A 21,795-nucleotide genomic window follows, 5' to 3' on the forward strand; every position below is an offset into this window, starting at 1 on the left:
ATATTGGTAGCGGGAATTTCAGAAAAGACTTCTCTGAGAAAATAATGTTTGAGCTAAGATCTAAAAAGTAGGGAAACTTAAAAGTAGGAAACTAAAAAGTAGGAAACTAAAAACCAGGGAACTTCCTCAATGTCTGACTAATACTCCAGGAATAATACCAATTCTCTACAACTCTTAAAATTACAAATTTTAGTTAGTATCATTTTGGACAGCATTGTAGATAGTTTTCTATTTTTTATCTAAGTTGGGAAATAACATTACTTTAATAGCATTTTTATTAGACCATGGAAAGAGAAGCAGTGGGGAAAAGTAAAGCAAAAATTAAAAAATGTATTAATGGCTACTGTTTATTTTCTTGGCTTTGGACTTACTAATTTTAATATTAGGCCAGGCAACTTCTTTGACCTTTTATGGAAGAAGTTCTTGCTCCTCACTACCAAAGAATATGCATTTTCTGCCCCCACCTCTGAATAAAACTCCTTCCCTTTTGTAGTCTACATTTATATTGCCTTTTCTTATCCTCATTGTCATGAACTTTATTCTACCACATCTTAAGGACAAAAGCCAAAGTCTAGATGAATTAAATATGATGGGTTGCTTAGAATGTCAGGGTCTGCCTCATCACCATCCTGGGTGAGTCAACATTCACGTTAACGTCCCTTTCTATATCTCACTCTTATATCCATATCCCCAGCCTCTACTAACCTGCTGACCATTTTATCAAAATAAGCCTCCCGTGACGATACCCTGGGGCTTAGCATCACTAAAACTCTTCTTCAGAATTTTAAACCATAACCTTTGTAATGTCAACCACAAATTATTTACTGTCCACCAACTTTCTTATTCTTACCAAAATGGCAGTTTATTATCCAATTATGTTCTCCCAATTTCCTGGCTGTCTTCTGTTAAATCTTGAATCTACTCCTAACCTAAAACTAGGCTGATGATATCGTCCTCAGAAATTCCTGGTCTTTTCTCTGCTTAATCCTGTGAGGTCTTTTTGTGAAAGCATAAGCCTGATTAACTTACCCCACATACATTCCTGGGTTTCCTTTCTGGGCTCCTAAACATTGGTTGAGAAATAACCAAGCCATGCTGATTTGTCTCTTCAGAGTCCTGCTATCAAACTCAAATGGGTCTTCAATGCTACTCAATAATTCTGGTGTAAATTTCTGTTGGACTCTGGTATATTTCCTCTATTGTAAAACTTTTTACTCTCTCCTAAAATCCTTAACTCTAACTCCAGCTCTGCCATTTAACTCACAGAAGGTGATTTTATCTCCTAATCTGAAGGGGTATTTAAGAACTTATATTGCTTGATCTTCCTCAATTTTTTGTGCCTTAAGTATTTATATACTTTCCAGCCGGGCGCGGTGGCTCACGCCTGTAATGCCAGCACTTTGGGAGGCCGAGGAAGGCGGATCACGCCAGGTCGGGATTTCAAGACCAGACTGAGCAACATGGAGAAACCCTGTCTCTACTAAAAATACAAAATTAGCCAGGCGTGGTGGTGCATGCCTGTAATCCCAGCTACTTGGGAGGCTGAGGCAGGAGAATTGCTTGAACCCGGAGGCAGAAGTTGCGGTGAGCTGAGATCGCGCCATTGCACTCCAGCCATGGCAACAGGAGCAAAACTCGGTCTCATAAAAAAAAAAAAAAAAAATTATATACCTTCATCTTCTATTTCCTCTTAGGAAGAAACATCTGTCCTCCTATATAATAAATAACACACTGGTTTATTTAGATTTTCTCTAGCTTTTTATATACTATTGGAACATAGTACACATTACTAGTTGGTTTATTAAAACTAATAATAGTGTAAGCAGTCAATCCAAATCCTACATATGAAATTAAGTATAAAGTCTTTGTTTATTTGAGGTATGTGAACATGATGGTTTACAAACATTTAATGGATCAGAGAACTTTGGTGCTAAAACCAAGGGTCTGGTGTGGCTTATAAAAATATGTTTTTTTCTATTGGGAATCTTCATGGACCCATACAGTTTTTTCCCCTTACCTTCCATTGCTAAAAGGAAAAACGGAGAAGCACAGAAGAAGAAGAGTGGGGTCCCTTATCCAAACTTATAATCCCAGAGTGAACATTTCTGAGTTCTATTGTGGAAGGCAAATGGTAGACTGTTTGGGGACAGCAATGGTCTCTAGGAAACTATTTTCTTGATAAGACAGTCAATCAAAAAGTTTACATGAAGAAATTAATTACAATGGCAGGTTATTTCATTGGGGAGATATTTTTAGATTTGAATTGTTATGTAAAAGTGTTTTGGAATTTTTCTTTTTTTAAAATTTGCTTGCAATTGATTGGAAATCTTGAAGAGCCTTCATCAAATAAGTGATTTCTAGAATAAAAACAAATTTTGAGTTAAAATCTTTTCAGCAAGTATGCTGCCTTATTCTTTCTACTGCCAAATTTGAAGACTTCTAGTTATAGTATTCTATTAGCTTCTAAATGTTTTGTATGCTGATTTTTAAAAAATAAATGCATTCTTCAACTGTAAGTCATGCTCTTTTAAGTGGAGAATGATAAAATTGAGAGGAGAAAATTGTGATCACATTATAAACACTATTTTTAAATTTGCTTTTAAATGTGAAAACATATTGTAAACCCTTTTTAATAGACTGAAGTATTACTTAGTAGCATTAGTTTTAGTGACCACAGTACCTTCTATCCTTCATAAATTCATTTAACAAATATTTGTTGAGCATCTACTATTTATCAGGTGACAAGGATAAGGCAATGAACAAAATATACAAAACTCTTCTTCATGAAGCTTGATAATATTTTCTTATACAGCTGTGTTGCAACTTTTTATTCCCTTTTTATATTTCTGCATGAAGTACTTAAAATTTTTCCCAGATTTATTGACATATATTTGACAAATAAGAGTTACAGGTATTTAAAGTGTAGAGGATAGTGTTTTGATATACAAAAACTTTGTGGAGTGATTACTGAAATCAAGCTATTAAGCATATGCATCATCTTACATAGTTACAAATTTTGTGGTAAGAAAACTTATGATCAACTTTCTTAGCAAATTTCAACTGTATAATTCAGTGTTAATTATAGTTACTTTGCTTACATCAGATCTTCAGGACTATTCATCCCATATAACTGAAGCTTTGTACCCATATTAGTCAGGGTTCTCAACAGAGACAGAACTAATGGGATATATATATATATATATATATATATATCGTTTTATATATATGTATATGTATATAAAGGGGCATTTATTAAGTATTAATTCACATGATCACAAGGTTCCACAATAGGCCATGTGCAAGCTGAGGAGCAAGGAGAACCAGTTCGAGTTCCAAAACTGAAGAACTTGGAGTCTGATATTCAAGGGCAAGAAGCATCTAGCATGGGAGAAAGGTGTAGGCTAGGAGGCTAAGCCAGTCTAGTCTTTTTACATTTCTCTGGCTGCTTTATATTTGCTGGCAGCTGATAAGATGGTGCCCACACAGATTAAGGGTGGTTCTGACTTCCCAAGCTCATTGACTCAAATGTTAATCTCCTTTGGCAACACCCTCACAGACATACCCAGGATCAGTGCTTTGTATCCTTCAATCCAATCAAGTTGACGCTCAGAATTAACCATCACAAGTCCACTCCTAGACAACTTGAACCCATACACATCTTATGAGATCATACATAATCTTCAAGTAAGGACAATAATAAGGTCATAATTATGCCTAACATAATACAACTATCCTTCGTACAACTGGAAATGCACCAATCCCCAAATCAAATGCTATTACATAAAGTTAACAATACTTAAATGCTGATAGGAACTCAAAAAGTCTTATGTCACATGATAAAGAAAAAAATGAAATAAAATGAAGATATTTCCTTAGTACAAGTGTATACATGCACAAACATGTTTTTTAACAAAAGAAGTAGGAAATACTCATGACAATTACTGTCCTTGTTTCTGCAGTTGGTTACATGGTCGTAGCTGGTATTGATGACTACCTTCTTCTACTACCCATTCTGTATTCCCTTTGCCTTCAGCAAGCACCTCAGCAGGTCGTGGTTTTTTTCCTGATGGAGTGACCCAAACCTTCATTCCTGAAGGGTCTGGGCCATTTGTAGCCCGGCCGGGTTGGGCTGTTGTAGTTTTCTTTGACCTTAATCATTTGGCATGGTAATACTAAGAGACATTATAACACCCTTACCTGTGTTGTGGAGTAGTAGATTGATTTCATCTTGATAGTCCAGGGCAATCACCCCAGCCAATACTGTAACTCCCTTCTTATCTTGTTGACTTAAAGGTAGGAGGAGCCCAAAATGGTCAGGTGGCAATCTTAACTTCCAGTTCAGAATCATTGTTATGTCTCCTGGTGGCAGCATTCCTCCCTCTGGAACTAAGACCTCTAGGTTGTCAGAGTGTAATGTGGGAACAGGAAGCAAAAATTTTGCACCATCACTAGGGGTGATGGTGAGTGGTGCCACTTCCACTTCCAACACTTGATTCCTGGGCCCACACATCCTGGCCATGGAAGAAACAATACCACATACTGGGTGCTGATTCAGAGCATACACGTCCTCCTGGAGAACTTTTCCCAAGCCCTGCAAAGTACTATCACCTAGTTGGCATTGTAATTGTAGCTCCAAAAGGGCATTTCACCATTCTATCAGTCTAGCTGCTTCAGGATGATGGGGAACATGGTAAGACCAGTGAATTCCATGAGCATGAGCCCACTGCCACACTTTTTTAGCCATAAAGTGAGTGCCTTGGTCAAAAGCAATGCTGTGTGGAATACTGTGACAGTGAATAATGCATTCTGTGAGTCCATGGGTGGTAGTCTTGGCAGAAGCATTGCGTGCAGGATAGGCAAACCCATCCCTGGAGTAAGTGTCCATTCCAATGAGGATAAACCTCTGCCCTTTCTATGATGGAAGATGTCCAATATAATCAAGCTGCCACTAGGTAGCTGGCTGATCACCCTGAGAAATGGTGTAATATCAAGGACTCAGTGTTCATCTCTGCAGCTGGCAAATCAGGCACTCAGCAGTGGCCATAGCCAGGTCAGCCTTGGTGAGTGGAAATCCTTGTTGCTGAGCCCATGCACAACCTCCATCCTTGTCACCATGGCCACTTTGTTCATGGGCCCATTGGATGATGACAGGGGTGTCTGGGGAAAGAGGCTGAGTGGTGTCCACAGAACTGGTCATCCCATCCACTTGATTATTAAAATCCTCCTCTGCTGAGGTCACCCATTGGTGAGTACTCACATGGGATACAAATATCTTCACAGTTTTTGACCACTCAGAGAGGTCCATCCACATACCTTTTCCCCAAATTTCTTTGTCAGCAATTTTCCAATCATGCTTCTTCCAAGTCCCTGACCATCGAGCCAAACCATTCGCCACAGCCCATGAATCAGTATATAATCGCACATTTGCCCATTTGTCTTTCTATGCAAAGTGCACAACCAGTTGCACTGCTTGAAATTCTGCCCACTGGGAAGATTTCCCTTCACAACTTTTCTTCAGGGATGTTCTAGAAAGGGGCTGTAGTGCTGCAGCTATTCACTTTTGGGTGGTGCCTGCATATCATGTAGAACCATCTGTGAACCAGGCTGTAGTCTTCTCTTCCCTGGTCAACTGATCACAGGGAACTCCGCATGGGGCCATTGGTGCAGGCTGGGGGAGAGAAGGCAAGGTGGCAGGAATGGAGACCATGGGCATTTGAGCCACTTCCTCATGAAACTTACTTGTGTCTTCAGGACCTGTTCAAGCCTGATCACATATATACCACTTCAATTTGATGATGGAATGCTGCTGTGCACGACCCACTTTATGGCTAGGTGGGTCAGAAAGCACCCAGTTCATGACAGGCAGTTCAGGTCACATGGTGACTTGATGATCCATAGTCAAACGTTCAGTTTCCACCAAAGCCCAGTAACAGGTCAAGAGCTGTCACTCAAAAGGAGAGTAGTTATCTGCAGAAGATGGCAGGACCTTGCTTTAAAATCCTAGAGGCCTCCACTGTGATTCACCTATGGGGTCCTGCAAAGGCTCCAAACAGCATCTCCATTTGCCACTGAGACCTCAAGCACCATTGGATCTGCGGGGTCAGATGGCTCAAGTGCCAGAGCGGCTTGCACAGCAGCCTGGACCTATTGCAGAGCCTTCTCCTGTTCTGGACCCCATTGAAAACTGGCAGCCTTTCAGGTCACTCAATAAATGGGTCAGAATAACACACACCACATGAGGAATGTGTTGCCACCAAAAGCCAAATAGACCCACTAGGCATTGTGCATCTTTCTTGGTTTTCTCTTGGTTGTAGGAGAGGCCACATGCAGCAACTTATCCTTCACCCTAGAAAGAATATCTCAACAGGCCCCACACCACTGGACCCCTAGATATTTTACTGAGGTAGAAGGCCCTTGAATTTTAGTCAGATTTATTTCCCATCCTCTGGCACACAAATGTCTCAGCAATAAGTCTGGTGTGTTTGCTACTTCTTCCTCACTGGATCCAGTCAGCATAATGTCATCAATGTAATGGACCAGTGTGACATCTTGTGGAAACAAAAAGTGATCAAGTTCTCTCTGAATAAGATTATGACACAAAGCTGCAGAGTTGATAAACAGCTGAGGTAGGACAGTAAATGTATATTGCTGGCCTTGCCAGTGGGAGGCAAACTGCTTCTGGTGGGCCTTACGGACAGGAATGGAAAAAAAGGCATTTGCCAAGTTAATGGCTGCATACCAGCTACCAGAAGATGTGTTAATTTGCTCAGCAATGAAACCATATCAGGTACAGCAGCTGCCATTGGAGTCGCCACTTGATTAAGCTTATGATAATCCACTGTCATTCTCCATGATCCATCTCTTTTCTGCACAGGCCAAATGGGAGAATTGAATGAGATGTGGTGAGAATCACTATCCCTGTGCCTTTCAGGTCCCTGATGGTGGCACTAATCTCCACAATCCCTCCAGGGATGGGATATTGTTTCTGAGTTACTATTTTTCTAGGTATAGGCAGCCATAATAGCTTCCATTCAGCTTTTCCCACCATAATAGCCCTCACCCTACCAGTGAGGGAGCGAATGTGGGGGTTCTGTCAACTGCTAAGTATGTCTATGCCAATTATGCATTCTGGCACTGGGATAAAAACCACAGGATGAGTCCGGGGACACACTGGACCCACTGTAAGTTGGACCTGAACTAAAACTTCATTAATTACCTGGCCTCCATAAGCACCTACTTTAACTGGAGGACCACAATGACTTTTAGCGTCCCCTGGAATGAATGTCAGCTCAGAGCCAGTGCCCAGTACTCCCTAAAATGTCGGATCATTTCCCTTTCCCCAGTGCACAGTTACCCCGGTAAAAGGCTGTGAGGTCTCCTTGGGGAAGAATGGGAAAAAGATTAACAACATAAATTGTTGGTAGTGTAGTGGGGTCCTTCCTCAAGGGGACCCAGCCTCCCCTTCATTCAAGGGGTTCTAGGTCTATAAACTGGCTCAGGTCTAGAAATTAATTGAGGGGCCATGATTCTCTGTTTCTATAATTCAAATTAGTCTTTCATCCATTTGACTTATATATTTTCTGCTCATACAACTTAAGTAGGGATGCAGTAGGCTCCCTATCAATTTCACTTCCAGGAACATTGTAATTAATTAGCCAATGCCAAAGCGCTACATGAGTCAGACTATTCTGATTGCCACTTTGCCTCTGGTGTCCATTATGATAGCTATGTCTACCTTTCCTTTGATGATCGAGTGCCGCCACTTGGTCCCTGACGTCTTGGGATCCAATTATTCTCATTGTATTTAAATTTTGTAGTTGAGTGACTGTGGTTCCCACCATTAGATCTGATATACAGAGAAGAGCAATTACAGGGGCCTTCAAAGATGCAGGTGCTGCCCTCACAAATCTATTTCAAAAGGCATTGGTTAAGGGTGTATCTCCTGAACCCTGCCAGCTGGGATGAGTAGGTCTAAAGTCACTAATCCACTCCACCATCCAATCTCCCTAAGCCTTAGGATCCCTTCCTCTGCATTAAACCAAGGGAGATCAGGCATTTCCAGCTAGCTCACAGTGGGCCACATTTTAATCCATCTTTCAGTTAACCCAGCAAATAAATTATTAGAACCTTTTGTAACTCCATGAGCTGAAACATTAAATGTGGAGTCCCTACTTAGTGGGCCCAAATCAGTAAATTCTGCCTGATTCAACAATGTGTTCCTCCACAATTATCCCATACCCTTAATATGGGAGGGGATGTTGTCATTACTGGGGATAGGGAAGCTATTTCTTCTGCCAAAAATGTTCATCAGAGTTTACAAACTCAGTGACCACAGCTTCTGGAGGGTTCTCTCAGGCATTCCCATTCCAAGTTGCAGGGTCCCATTCTTCTCCAATCAATGCCCTCACTTTAACATAGACACCTGGTGAAACTGTGCATGCACCTTTGGTTGCAGGTCAGCCACTGACCTGATAAGAGCTTGTGTCTGTTTTTCCACTATTTCAGTTCTTTCTCTACAGGAGATAAGACTGTCACTCAGGGAAATCTTGGCACATTTGAGGCTCAGTATCTCCTTCTGAAGCTGGGAGTTAGAATTCCTGAGTTCATAATTTTCTTTCATCACTTTCTCTACTGAACTTAGGAGCAGCCAACAAGCTTCATTACATTCCTTGGTCCACATATGGACCACATATGGTTCACATATGGTCAAAGGTATTATACAGAGAGTTGCTAAACTCCTTGCCTCTCACAGGTGGTGAATCAGGAGTGTCAAATGCATTTAGTTTGCATAACTCTCTAAACAGTTAATATCAAGGACTCTCAGTGTTCTCCATACTATTAGAAGTAGAGACCTTAGCATTTTTGGGTCTAATCATATTAAGAAGCCAACTCCAGAAACCCCAAAACCAATGAAAGAACTCCATCCTTAATATTCTGTTCCTCTAGAACCACTCTTGGTACCAAAATATGTCTTAGTTAGGGTTCTCTAGAGGGACAGAAGTAATGGGTGATATATATATATGTGTGTGTGTGCGTATATATATATATATATAGTGATATATAACATGTATATGTGTGTGTGTATATATATATATAGAGAGAGAGTAGTTTATTAAATATTCGGCCACATGCTCACAGGGTCCTACAATAGGCTGTCTGTAAGCTGAGGAACAAGGGGAGCCAGTCCGAGTTCCAAAATTGAAGAATTCAGAGTCCAACCTTAGAGGGTAGGAAGCATCCAGCATGGAAGAAAGATGTAGCCTGGGAGGCTAAGCCAGTCTCATCTTTTCACGTTTTTCTGCCTGCTTTATATTCACTGGCAGCTGATTAGATGCTGCCCACACACATTAAGAGTGGGTCTGCCTTCCCCATCCCACTGACTCAGATGTTAATCTCCTTTGGCAACACCCTCACAGACACACCCAGGATCAATACTTTGCATCCTTCAAGTCAATCAAGTTGGCACTCACTATTAACCATCATGGTACCCAACATTTCCCCATTTCCCTCATCTCCCCAGGCCCTAGCAACCATCATTATACTCTCTGCTTTTAAGAATTTGACTATTTTAGATTCTATATATAAGTGATAACATGCAGCATTTATCTTTCTGTTTCTGGCTTATTTCATTTAGCAAAATGTCTCTAGGTTTATACATGTTGTCACAAATGGCAGAATTTATTTCTTTTTTAAGGCTGAATAACATTTCATTAAATAATAATAGTTTATACTTGCTTTATCCATTTATTTGTTGATGGGCACCTATGTTGATTCTATATCTTGGCTATTGTTAATTATGCTACAATGAACATGGAGAAGGGATAAGGCACAGATATCTCTTTAAGATACTGATTTCATTTCATTTGGATATAAATCTGTACCCCTTGTATCTAACATAAAAGTTGAAATTTTAAAAAAGAAAAATATCTTTTCAGTTCCTGAGTTCAGTTTTCATTGTGTTACTTGTTTTTGAGATATTGAAATATTTGTTTATGTATTTTGAATATCCCTTATTGAATATATGGTTTGCAAATATTTTCTCTCATTCCATACGTTGCCTTTCATTTTATTTATTTATTTATTTTTTATTTTTTATTTTTTGCCAAGGGAAGTGGGCCTTTATTTCTTTTTTTTTTTTATACTTTAAGTTTTAGGGTACATGTTCACAACGTGCAGGTTAGTTACATATGTATACCTGTGCCATGTTGGTGTGCTGCACCCAGCAACTTGTCATTTAACATTAGGTATATCTCCAAATGCTATCCCTTCCCCCTCTCCCCACCCCACTACAGGCCCCCGGTGTGTGATGTTCCCCTTCCTGTGTCCATGTGTTCTCATTGTTCAATTCCCACCTATGAGTGAGAACATGTGGTGTTTGGTTTTTTGTCTTTGCGATAGTTTGCTGAGAATGATGGTTTCCAGTTTCATCCATGTCCCTACAAAGGACACGAACTCATCACTTTTTATGGCTGTATAATATTCCATGATGTATATGTGCCACATTTTCTTAATCGAGTCTATCGTTGTTGGACATTTGGGTTGGTTCCAAGTCTTTGCTATTGTGAATAATGCCACAATAAACACACGTGTGCATGTGTCTTTATAGCAGAATGATTTATAAACCTTTGGGTATATACCCAGTAATGGGATGGCTGGGTCAAATGGTATTTCTAGTTCTAGATCCCTGAGGAATTTCCACACTGACTTCCACAATGGTTGAACTAGTTTGCAGTCCCACCAACAGTGTAAAAGTGTTCCTATTTCTCCACATCCTCTCCAGCACCTGTTGTTTCCTGACTTTTTAATGATGGCCATTCTAACTGGTGTGAGATGGTATCTCATTGTGGTTTTGATTTGCATTTCTCTGATGGCCAGTGATGATGAGCATTTTTTCATGTGTTTTTTTGGCTTCATAAATGTCTTTTGAGAAGTGTCTGTTCATATTCTTCACCCACTTTTTGATGGGGTTGTTTGTTTTTCTCTTGTAAACTTGTTTGAGTTCATCGTAGATTCTGGATATTAGCCTTTTGTCAGATGAGTAGGTTGCCAAAATTTTCTCCCATTCTGTAGGTTGCCTGTTCACTCTGATGGTAGTTTCTTTTGCTGTGCAGATGCTCTTTAGTTTAATTAGATCCCATTTGTCAATTTTGGCTTTTGTTGCCATTGCTTTTGGTGTTTTAGACATGAAGTCATTGCCCATGCCTATGTCCTGAATGGTATTGCCTAGGTTTTCTTCTAGGGTTTTTATGGTTTTAGGTCTAACATGTAAGTCTTTAATCCATCTTGAATTAATTTTTGTATAAGGTGTAAGGAAGGGACCTAGTTTCAGCTTTCTACATATGGCTAGCCAGTTTTCCCAGCATCATTTATTAAATAGGGAATCCTTTCCCCATTGCCTGTTTTTGTCAGGTTTGTCAAAGATCAGATAGTTGTAGATATGTGGTATTATTTCTGAGGGCTCTTTTCTGTTCCACTGGTCTATATCTCTGTTTTGGTACCAGTACCATGCTGTTTTGGTTACTGCAGTCTTGTAGTATAGTTTGAAGTCAGGTAGCGTGAGGCCTCCAGCTTTGTTCTTTTGGCTTAGGATTGACTTGGCGATGCGGGCTCTTTTTTGGTTCCATATGAACTTTAAAGTAGTTTTTTTCCAATTCCGTGAAGAAAGTCATTGGTAGCTTGATGGGGATGGCATTGAATCTATAAATTACCTTGGGCAGTATGGCCATTTTCATGATATTGATTCTTCCTACGCATGAGCATGGAATGTTCTTCCATTTGTTTGTATCCTCTTTTATTTCAGTGAGCAGTGGTTTGTAGTTCTCCTTGAAGAGGTCCTTCATGTCCCTTGTAAGTTGGATTCCTAGGTATTTTATTCTCTTTGAAGCAATTGTAAATGGGAGTTCACTCATGATTTGGCTCTTTGTTTGTCTGTTATTGGTGTATAAGAATGCTTGTGATTTTTGTACATTGATTTTGTATCCTGAGACTTTGCTGAAGTTGCTTATCAGCTTAAGGAGATTTTGGGCTGAGACAATGGGGTTTTCTAGATATACAATCATGTCATCTGCAAACAGGGACAATTTGACTTCCTCTTTTCCTAATTGAATACCCTTTATTTCCTTCTCCTGCCTGATTGCCCTGGCCAGAACTTCCAACACTATGTTGAATAGGAGTGGTGAGAGAGGGCATCCCTGTCTTGTGCCCGTTTTCAATGGGAATGCTTCCAGTTTTTGCCCATTCAGTATGATATTGGTTGTAGGTTTGTCATAGATAGCTCTTATTATTTTGAGATACGTCCCATAAATACCTAATTTACTGAGAGTTTTTAGCATGAAGGTTGTTGAATTTTGTCAATGGACTCTTCTGCATCTATTGAGATAATCATGTGGTTTTTGTCTTTGGTTCTGTTTATATGCTGGATTACATTTATTGATTTGTGTATGTTGAACCAGCCTTGCATCCCAGGGATGAAGCCCACTTGATCATGGTGGATAAGCTTTTTGATATGCTGCTGGATTCGATTTGCCAGTATTTTATTGATAATTTCTGCAACAATGTTCATCAAGAATATTGGTCTAAAATTCTCTTTTTTCATTGTGTCTCTGCCAGGCTTTGGTGTCAGCATGATGCTGGCCTCATAAAATGAGTTAGGGAGGATTCCCTCTTTTTCTATCAATTGGAATAGTTTCAGAAGGAATGGTACCAGCTCCTCTTTGTACCTCTGGTAGAATTCAGCTGTGAATCCATCTGGTCCTAGACTTTTTTGGTTGGTAAGCTATTGATTATTGCCTCAATTTCAGAGCCTGTTATTGGTCTATTCAGAGATTCAACTTCTTCCTGGTTTAGTCTTGGGAGGATATATGTGTCAAGGAATTTATCCATTTCTTCTAGATTTTGTAGTTCATTTGCATAGAGGTGTTTATAGTATTCTCTGATGGTAGTTTGTATTTCTGTGGGATTGGTGGTGATCTCTCCTTTATCATTTTTTATTGCGTCTATTTGATTCTTCTCTCTTTTCTTCTTTATTAGTCTTGCTAATGGTCTATCAATTTTTTTGATCTTTTCAAAAAAACCAGCTCCTGGATTCATTAATTTTTTAAAGGGTTTTTTGTGTCTCTATTTCCTTCAGTTCTGCTCTGATCTTAGTTATTTCTTGCCTTCTGCTAGAGTTTGAATGTGTTTTCTCTTGCTTTTCTAGTTCTTTTAATTGTGATGTTAGGGTGTCAATTTTAGATCTTTCCTGCTTTCTCTTGTGGGCATTTAGTGCTATAAATTTCCCTCTACACACTGCTTTGAATGTGTCCCAGAGATTCTGGTATGTTGTGTCTTTGTTCTCATTGGTTTCAAAGAACATCTTTATTTCTACCTTCATTTTATTATGTACCCAGTAGTCATTCAGGAACAGGTTGTTCAGTTTCCATGTAGTTGAGCAGTTTTGAGTGAGTTTCTTAATTCTGAGTTCTAGTTTGATTGCACTGTGGTCTGAGAGACAGTTTGTTATAATTTCTGTTCTTTCACATTTGCTGAGGAGTGCTTTACTTCCATCTATGTGGTCAATTTTGGAGTAGGTGTGGTGTGGTGCTGAAAAGAATGTATATTCTGTTGATTTGGGGTGGAGAGTTCTATAGATGTCTATTAGGTCCACTTGGTGCAGAGCTGAGTTCAATTCTTGGGTATCCTTGTTAACTTTCTGTCTCATTGATCTGTCTAATGTTGACAGTCGGGTGTTAAAATCTCCTATTATTAGAGTGTGGGAGTCTAAGTCTCTTTGTAGGTCACTCAGGACTTGCTTTATGAATCTGGGTGCTCCTTTATTGGGTGCATATATATTTAGGATAGTTAGCTCTTTTTGTTGAATTGATCCCTTTACCATTATGTAATGGCCTTCTCTGTCTCTTTTGATCTTTGTTGGTTTAAAATCTGTTTTATCTGAGACTAGGATTGCAACCCCTGCCTTTTTTGGTTTTCCATTTGCTTGATAGATCTTCCTCCATCCTTTTATTTTGAGCCTATGTGTGTCTCTGCACCTGAGATGGGTTTCCTGAATACAGCACACTGATGGGTCTTGACTCTTTATCCAATTTGCCAGTCTGTGTCTTTTAATTGGAGGATTCAGCCCATTTACATTTAAAGTTAATATTGTTATGTGTGAATTTGATTCTGTCATTATGATATTACTTGGTTATTTTGCTCGTTAGTTGATGCAGTTTCTTCGTAGCCTTGATGATCTTTACAATTTGGCATGTTTTTGCAGTGGCTAATACCAGTTGTTCCTTTCCATGTTTAGTGCTTCCTTCAGGAGCTCTTTTAGGGCAGGCCTGGTGGTGACAAAATCTCTCAGCATTTGCTTGTCAGTAAAGGATTTTATTTCTCCTTCATTTATGAAGCTTAGTTTGGCTGGATATGAAATTCTGGATTGAAAATTCTTTTAAGAATGTTGAATATTGGTCCCCACTCTCTTCTGGTTTGTAGAGTTTCTGCCAAGAGATCAGCTGTTAGTCTGATGGGCTTCCCTTTGTGGGTAACCCAACCTTTCTCTCTGGCTGCCCTGAACATTTTTTCCTTCATTTCAACTTTGGTGAATCTGACAATTATGTGTCTTGGAGTTGCTCTTCTTGAGGAGTATCTTTGTGGCATTCTCTGTATTTCCTGAATTTGAATGTTGGCCTGCCTTGCTAGATTGGGGAAGTTCTCCTGGATAATATCCTGCAGAGTGTTTTCCAACTTGGTTCCATTCTCTCCGTCACTTTCTGGTACACCAATCAGATGTAGATTTGGTCTTTTCACATAGTCCCATATTTCTTGGAGGCTTTGTTCGTTTCTTTTTATTCTTTTTTCTCTGAACTTCTCTTCTCACTTCATTTCATTCATTTCATCTTCCATCACTGATACTCTTTCTTCCAGTTGATCGCATTGGCTACTGAGGCTTCTGCATTCGTCATGTAGCTCTTGTGCCTTGGTTTTCAGCTCCATCAGGTCCTTTTAGGACTTGTCTGAATTGATTATTCTAGTTATCCATTCGTCTAATTTTTTTTCAAAGCTTTTAACTTCTTTGGCATTGGTTCGAATTTCCTCCTGTAGCTTGGAGTAGTTTGATTGTCTGAAGCCTTCTTCTCTCAACTTGTCAAAGTCATTCTCCATCCAGCTTTGTTCTGTTGCTGGTGAGGAACTGCGTTCCTTTGGAGGAGGAGAGGTGCTCGGCTTTTTAGAGTTCCAGTTTTTCTGCTGTTTTTTTCCCATCTTTGTGGTTTTATCTACCTTTGGTCTTTGATGATGGTGATGTACAGATGGGTTTTTGGTGTGGATGTCCTTTCTGTTTGTTAGTTTTCCTTCTAATAGATAGGACTCTCAGCTGCAGGTCTGTTGGAGTTTGCTAGAGGTCCACTCCAGACCCTGTTTGCCTGGGTATCAGCAGCAGTGGCTGCAGAACAACAGTGGCTGTAGAACAGCGGATATTGGTGACCCGCGAATGCTGCTGCCTGCTCGTTCCTCTGGAAGTTGTGTCTCAGAGGAGTACCCAGCCATGTGAGGTGTCAGTCTGCCCCTACTGGGGGGTGCCTCCCAGTTAGACTTCTCGGGGGTCAGGGACCCACTTGAGGAGGCAGTCTGCCCATTCTCAGATCTCCAGCTGCGTGCTGGGAGAACCACTACTCTCCTCAAAGCTCAGTTGGAAATGCAGAAATCACCCATCTTCTGCGCTGCTCACACTGGGATCTGTAGACTGGAGCTGTTCCTATTTAGCCATCTTGGCTCTTCCACCGCCTTTCATTTTATTGATTGTTTTCCTTGCTCTGCATAAGATTTTTAGTTTGATGCAATCTAATTTTCCTGTTTTGCTTTTGTTGCTTGTGTTTTTGTGTCACATCCAAAAAGTCATTGCCAAGACCAATGACAAAAAATGACAAAAAGCTTTTCCCTTATATTTTCTTCTACTTGTTTTATTATTAAGTATTTACTCTATTTCAAGTTAATTTTTGTACATAGTGTCATAAGGATTCAATTTCATTCTTCTGCATGTGGATATTGAGTTTTCCCATAACCATTTATTGAAGAGACCATCTTTCCCGCATTGTGTGTTCTTGGCATCTTTGTCAAAAATTAATTGACTGTAAATGCGTGTTCTTATTTCTGGGGTCTCCCTTCTGTTTCAATGATTTATGTCTGATTTTATGCCACAGCATATATTGTTTTGGTTACCATAGGTTTGCAATACGTTTAGAAATCAGAAACTGTGATGCTTTCAGCTTTGCTCTTCTTATTAAAAATTGTTTTGGTTATTAAGGCCTTTTTGTGGTTCCATATCAGTTTTAGGATTGTTTTTGTCTTTCTGTAAACAATGTCATTGGAATTTTTGGTAGGAACTGCATTGGCTCTCTAGGTCAATTTGGGTAGTATGAAAATTTTAACAACATAAATTCTTCAAATCCATGAAAACATTATGTCATTCATTCATTCATTTACTGAGATGGAGTCTTGCTCTGTCACCCAGAATGGAGTGCAGTGGTATGATCTCGGCTCACTGCAAGCTCCACCTCCCAGGTTGAAGTGATTCTTCTCTCTCACCTTCCTGAGTAGTTGGGGATACAGGCACACCCCACTTTGCCCAGCTCATTTTATTGTATTTTTAGTAGAGACGGGGTTTCGCCATGTTGGCCAGGCTGGTCTTGAACTCTTGACCTCAAGTGATCCACCCCTTTCGGCCTCCCAAAGTGCTGGGATTACAGATGCAAGCCACCACGCCTGTCCAATGTCTTTCATTTATGTCTGTCTTATTTCTTTCACAGTGTTTTATAATTTTCAAAGTACAAGTCTTTCACCTCTTTGGTTAAGTTTATTCCGAAGTATTTTATTGTTTTTGTTGCTATTGTGAATGGGATTGTTACGTTTTTTATTTTTTATTTTATAAATTTTCTATGTATGTATTTTTGAGATGGAGTCTCACTCTGTCACCTAGGCTGGAGTGCAGTGGTATGAGATCAGCTCATTGCAAACTCCACCTCCCGGGTTCAAGCAATTCTCCTGCTCAGCCTCCCTAGTAGTTGGGCCTATAGCGCCACCATGACTGGCTAATTTTTTTTTGTATTTTTAGTAGAGGTGAAGTTTCACCATGTTGGCCAGGCTGCTCTCAAACTCAACTCCTGACCTCAGGCGAGCTGCCCGCTTCAGCTTCCCAAAGTGCTGATTACAGGCGTGAGCCAGTGTGCCCAGCCACCTTAATTTTTTAAAAAATAGTTTTTTGTTTGTGTCTAGAAACATGACTAAATGTGTATGTTGATTTTGTATCCTGCAATTTTACTGAATTTATTTATTCATCATAATAGGTTCCTTTTTTGTTGAGTCTTTAGGGTTTTCTACATAAATGATCATGTCATCTGTAAACAGGCCACCCAAAGTACTGGTTAAAAAAAAGAATGCTATGGAATGACAATGCCTATGGTTACTCAAAGTATTAAGAATGATCATAGTACCTCTTTCCCAGAGGGTCGTTGTGTAAACAAAAAGAGTTATAGTAGTGCAAGGCTTAAATAAGCACCTGCTGCACAATGAGCACCATTACAGAGTGGATCTTACTATGATGATCCTAACCTAACCTTGTTATATCTTTGAATTCTTTAAAATATTTTGATCAACCAAAGAGATCTCTCTTGAAGACTCAATCATATACCAGTAAAAACCATCAATAGGAACTTTGAAATTAAGACATTTCCTTTTATAATTGCCCAACTAAGATTTTTATTGAATGATTTTTTCCCTAATATAATTTTCTATGGAAGGTAGAAGTAGCTATAACCTTTAGATCCTGTTTACTTTTGCATGTGTGATAAGAGAGATGTGTCTGTGTTAAACAACATTTTCTCCTTTTTGCTGCTCTGTATCTATGTCATCTATCTATACCATCTGTCTCTATATCTATCTATATTATCTATATCTATCTATACTATCTATGTCTTCAGTGTTGCCTTCATGTGTACCCCAATGAGTGCTTGACACATAGTGGTGTTCAATAAATCCTTGAAAAACTAAATAAATGAATAGGCTCAGATAATATATATTTTTCTTCAATTTCAGTATACGCATGCCATGGTGCTTAGAAGCAAACTTGCTGAGATGTTACCACCATCACCTTTTGTTTATATTTTGCATTTTGGCTTATAAAGCACATTTAGATTGTATCTCTATAATGGTATAGTATATGTTGGGCATGTATTTTGTGATTCCAGTTTTACATATGATAGTTGGATATGTTTTTGTAACGTATCCTGCTTAGAAACATTTTCATAAGTTGCGTATTTACCCGTTTTATCCTCAGAATGATTTAATGAGATAGATTATATGATCACAAAGTCTTTTCAAAGGAGAAAAAATGAACTAAGTAACTTTAAGCAACTCAAACAATAATAGAATTAGGTAAGTTGTAGAGTTGAGGCAAAAATAGAGATTTAACACTTCACTTTGTCTTGAGTTACGTGCTCATCTTGGGATCACCCCTTGTGTGGTGAAGGATGCAGTGTTGTAATTGGCCAGACCCGACACATAAGACTTACCATGGAATTTCTTAACTACATAGACTAAGAATGAAAGAGGGAAGAGCTATTCAAATGAAAATGTGGTACTGTTTTCAGAAGAGGAATTGAATGTTGGCTTGGTAAATATGATAGCTGAACATCGTACCATCTAGCTAGCTTATTACCACAGATGCCTGTAATTTGGCTTTCTGTATTTATTTATTTATTTTTATTTATTTTTTAAATTATCCTTTAAGTAACATACGTACAAGTATGTTACATATGTATACATGTGCCATGTTGGTGTACTGCACCCATTAACTCTTCATTTACATTAGGTATTTCTCCTAATGCTATCCCTCCCCCCTCCCCCCACCCCACGACAGGCCCCAGTGTGTGACGTTCCCCACCCTGTGTCCAAGTGTTCTCATTGTTCAATTCCCACCTATGAGTGAGAACATGTGGTGTTTGGTTTTTTGTCCTTGCTAGTTCAACCATTGTGAAAGACAGTGTGGCGATTCCTCAAGGATCTAGAACTAGAAATACCATTTGACCCAGTGATCCCATTACTGGGTATATATCCAAAGAATTATAAATCATGCTGTTATAAAGACACATGCACACGTATGTTTATTGCGGCACTATTCACAATAGGAAAGACTTGGAACCAACCCAAATGTCCATCAATGATAGACTGGATTAAGAAAATGTGGCACATATACACCATGGAATACTATGCAGCCATAAAAAAGGATGAGTTCACGTCCTTTGTAGGGACATGGATGAAGCTGGAAACCATCATTCTGAGCAAACTATTGCAAGGTTTTCTGCATTTCTATAGACACCTCCTTGTAAAATCATTTATTCCAAGTTATTTTATCACCCATTTCCTTTCTCCAATGCCCCACACACATACTTCTGCATTTGGAAACAGTCTTACCTATTGAAACTTTTTTTTAACTTAAGAATTATATTGTAATATCTTTGGCAAATTTAACTTTCACAGCCATTAAATTTGTTGATTTTAAATTAAGAAACAAAAGATCAAAATAATATGTGTGAGAGAAAGTGGGTAATTTTGTTAAGGTGAAGAGTAGAAGTACAAAAGTGGGTATATTTGAGAGGTAAAAAGAATTTTAAGTCTATTTAAGAGATCTAGAATCCTAAAATAATGTATGTAATACTCAATTGATTAATGAACAAAAATAGCAGAAATGTTTAAATACACAGGACCATAGAATAATACAGGTAAGTTTAAAAATCATTAGGACTGGAAAAAAATTATTTGGTTTTGAAAAGTTGATCACTTGTGTAGATTCAAAGCTCTTACCTCTCTGACATATAGGCTGTCTTTTCTATTTCAGATGAAAAGGAATTAGAATTGAGTAGGAATAACCACAAGCACACAGTCTTGATTCCAGTTCAATTTCTGCTACAAGGAAAAAACACACACACACACACAAGAAATTTCTACGCTTCAAATTCCTCTTCTGTAGAATGGGTGGTGGTGAGGTAGGGTGGTGAGATAGGGTCAACTTACATTCGACTCTACGATTCTTAGCGGTGCTTTTGAATTTACAGTTGGAATGGACATTAAAACCATGTTTTTCATCCTCTTCATCTTATAGATGTGGAAACTGAGAGATGGAGGCATTGATTGATTGATCTAAATGAACACATAGCTGGTTATTTTCAACACTGGTTAGCAAATTGCCTAAAACAATTGATGAAAACTTGCTGCGGGGTGGTGGGTAATATAATGCTTCTCTCTCACCTCGTCATCTCCAAACTCTCAGCCATTCCTGTTCCCATGTCATTTTATTCTAAATAAAACATCTTGGAAGAGGAAGGCAAAGCAGAGGAGAGAAGATACAGCCAGAGAACATGAGGGTTGCTGGAGAGGACTCATCCTCTGACGTAATACAACAGTGAAGCTCTTTCTAAGAAATTTAAACAGAGTTTTACCTTGTTCTCCCTTGTTCAAAGTTCAAATTATAAACTTTATTTGCTTCATAAGTATACTTTGTGATGGCTATATGTACACAGTTCTTAGGAGGGATTTTGAACTGCACTCTAATGCAGTGCCTCCAACTTGGCTTATCTTGAAAGCCAATTGAAGTGAAAGACTATAAATACATTTACAAACCATTTTCAGATTTTTGGAGGTGTTTAAAATGAAGATTTATATTTTTCCTTTCTCCGCAAGTTCCTAACTCAGCTGATATTCTCTAATCACTGAAGAAATCTCTATTCTCATTCTGAGTCCTCCATCTGAACTTTTATTGCATATTGGCTACTTTTCAGAGAATAATGCTCTTAACTGTTGGGATAATTTTGCTTGAATATATTTTTTGGCATTATTTCATTCTGAGGAAGAGGGTTTCCTCCGTGCTTTATTCCAGCTGCACAGGAGTTGATCAAATCTGTGCTGTATCACCTCTTCCTTACCAGTAGGGGGCAACTGAGAATTTTTAACCAATTCTTTTAAACTCATTTCTATTTCATAGAAGCCACCATGGTCAAGTTCTATTTGTTTTTGACCTCCTCTTCTATCACCCAAGCAAACTTTTTAGATTTCCTATTTAAAAAAAATCAGTGACCCTCTATTGCCTATCAGTAACTTTTCAACCCCTTAGCCTGGATCCTAAGGCTCCCTGTGACCTAACATTTACTGATGAAGCCCTGCCTCTCTTCCCCTCTTTCCATATTGAGTGCTATCATGTAACTAGTGTTCCCAAATGTTTGGCTCTTTTGTATTTATGCACCTCAAAAATACACTGACATATGTTGACATATTTTTGAGGTTTCACAGATACAAAAGCTTAGCTTAGCCTAAGCTTAAAGCACTGCCTGAGTTTTCATAAAATCAGTTTCATGAAATTACAGTTCAATCACTCAGTTCTATCATCTCACTAGTCAAGAAATACTGACATTTCCTCTTAATATCAGTAAACAATTTTTAAAAACCAGAAGTTCTTCATGGAAATGCTAACCAAAAGTTTATTTTCTATTATCTTAAAGGAGAAAAACTGTAATGTGTTTTATATCATGCCAAGGACCCCCAATTAATTTCTAAAGTGTTGCTACAATATATCAAAGTACCTACATATAAGCAAGAATTATATTAGGCTACAAATAGACCAAATAGCAGTTACTTTATATAAAATAATATATGTAACATACTATGATCTAAACACCTTGGCAACATGGAGTGGGAAATAGAATATAGCAATAAGTGAATTTCCTTTAAAAGTATAGCAAAAATTACATTTAAAAAGTCAATTTTCTG

This window comes from Nomascus leucogenys, chromosome 6, assembly GCF_006542625.1.
Source record: "Nomascus leucogenys isolate Asia chromosome 6, Asia_NLE_v1, whole genome shotgun sequence".
In the NCBI taxonomy this organism is placed as follows: domain Eukaryota; kingdom Metazoa; phylum Chordata; class Mammalia; order Primates; family Hylobatidae; genus Nomascus; species Nomascus leucogenys.